Below are 2,431 nucleotides of genomic sequence, written 5' to 3'. Positions count from 1 at the left end.
TTGAGAATTACACATGTTCTCTCTTGCTGTGAAATATTTGGAATGTTATTAAACAAAATAGATATTTATACCAGATCAGAATGGTCAGCTTTTACAATCACTTTTTTTAAACTATAAAAGATTTTATTTTAATGTCTTTTTCTTTTTTTTAACTTTCTTTATTGTTATTCAAGTACAGCTGTCTCCATTTCCCCCCGCCACTAAGGATATTAGAAATTTTTATTTAGAATAATTTGGAATCATTTCATTTTCTTCCAAAAAATATTGATTATTACATTTCCCGAAAAAAATGGCTTATTAAGTGCTTAGTCTCTGCCAAATTCTATGTTAAACAATAAATGTTGTGCCCTCAGAACATGCCTCAAACATGGAAAAACAAGATACTAAAGAGAGTAAAAGAATTTGATTGAGGAATAACTATAGACAATTTCTGTTAAGAAAAGGTCACAGAAGTAATTCTAAAATCTCCAATTGACTGAAAATAATTGAGTCTCTTGAGCAGCAATTTCCTTTCTTTTTTTTGCTTTTTGCTTTTTTATATTTTTTAATTTAATTATTGTTCAAGTACAGTTTTCTGCCTCTTATTCCCATCCCAGCCCACCCCACCCCCCAGTGCTCCCCACCTCCCTCCCATTACCACCCCTCTTAGTTTTAGCCCATGTGTCCTTTATACTTGTTCCTGTGAATCCTTCCCCTTTTAGCCTGAAATTCCCTCCCCTCTCCCCTCTGGTCCCTGTCTGCCTGTTCTCTATTTCAGTGTCTTTGGTTATATTTTGCTTGCTTGTTTCTTTTGTTGTTTAGGTTCCTGTTAAAGGTGAGATCATATAATATTTGTCTTTTATTGCCTGGCTATTTCACTCAGCATAATGCTTTCAAGTTCCATCCATGATGTTGCAAAGGGTAGGAGCTCCTTCTGTATTTCTGCTGCATAGAATTCCATTGTGTAAATGTACCATAGTTTTTTCATCCATTCATTGACTGATGGGCACCTAGGTTGCTTCCAACTCTTGGCTATTGTAAATTGTGCTGCTATGGACATTGGGGTGCATAGGTTCTTTTGGATTGGTGTTTCAGGGTTCTTAGGATATAATCCTAGCAGTGGAATTGCTGGGTCAAAAGGCATATTCATTTTTAGTTTTCTTAGAAAATCCCATACTGTTTTCCATAGTGGTTGTACCAGTCTGGAATCCCACCAACAGTGAACTAGGGCCCCCTTTTCCCCACAACCTCTCCAGCACTTGTTTTTTGTTTCTTTGTTTATGATAGCCATTCTGACTGGTGTTAAGTGGTATCTCATTGTGGTTTTAACTTGCATCTCTCTGATAACTAGCGATATTGAGCATCTTTTCATCTGTCTCTGGATTCTCTTTATGTCCTCCTTGGAGAAGTGTGTGTTCAAGTCCTTTGCCCATTTTCTAATTGGGTTGCTTGTCTTCTTAGAGTGGAGTTGTATAAGGTCTTTGTATATTTTGGAGATTAAACTCTTGTCTGAGGTATCATTGACAAATGTGTTTTCCCATACAGTTGGTTCTCTTTTTATTTTAATGCTATTTTCTTTAGCCATGCAGAAGCTTCTTATTTTGATGAGATCCCATTTGTTTGTTCTTTCCTTTATATCCCTTGCTCTAGGGGACATATTAGTAAAAATATTGCTGCATGGAATATCTGAGATTTTCCTGCCAATGTTCTCCTCTAGGACTTGAAAGGTTTCACAGCTTATAGTTAAGTCTTTCATCCACCTTGAATTTATTTTGGTGTATGGTGTAAGTTGGTGCTCAAGCTTCATTTTTTTGCATGTAGCTGTCCAGCTCTCCCAACACCATTTGTTTTTTGTGTTTTTTTTTTAATTTTTATTTATTTATCTTTAGAGGGGAAGGAGAGAGGGAGAGAAACATCAATGTATGGTTGCCTTTTGTGCGTCCCCTGCTGGGAGTTGGCCTGCAGGGAACTGGACTACAACCCAGGCATGTGCCCTGACTGGGAATCAAACCCCGATCCTCTGGTTCGCAGGCCCACGCTCAATCCACTGAGCTACACCGGCCAGGGCTTCCAACACCATTTGTTGAAGAGGCTATTTTTACTCCATTTAATGTTACAGCCCCCTTTGTTGAATATTAATTGGCCATATAGACTTGGGTTTAATTCTTGGCTCTCTGTTCTCTTCCATTGGTCTAGGTGCCTGTTTTTATGCCAGTACCAGGCTGTTTTGATTACAGTGGCCTTGTAATACAGTTTGATATCAGGTATGGTGATCCCTCCTACTTTGTTCTTCTTTCTCAAATTTGTGGCTGCTATTCGGGCTCATTTATGGTTCCATATAAATTTTTGAAGTGTTTGTTCTATGTCTGTGAAGTATGCCATTGGTACTTTAATAGGTATTGCATTGAATCTGTAAATTGCTTTGGGTAGTATGGACATTTTGATAATGTTA

This window comes from Sturnira hondurensis, unplaced genomic scaffold, assembly GCF_014824575.4.
Source record: "Sturnira hondurensis isolate 20B ecotype Veracruz unplaced genomic scaffold, ASM1482457v3 Scaffold0023357, whole genome shotgun sequence".
Taxonomy (NCBI): domain Eukaryota; kingdom Metazoa; phylum Chordata; class Mammalia; order Chiroptera; family Phyllostomidae; genus Sturnira; species Sturnira hondurensis.
Note: the sequence above shows the minus strand (reverse complement) of the source record.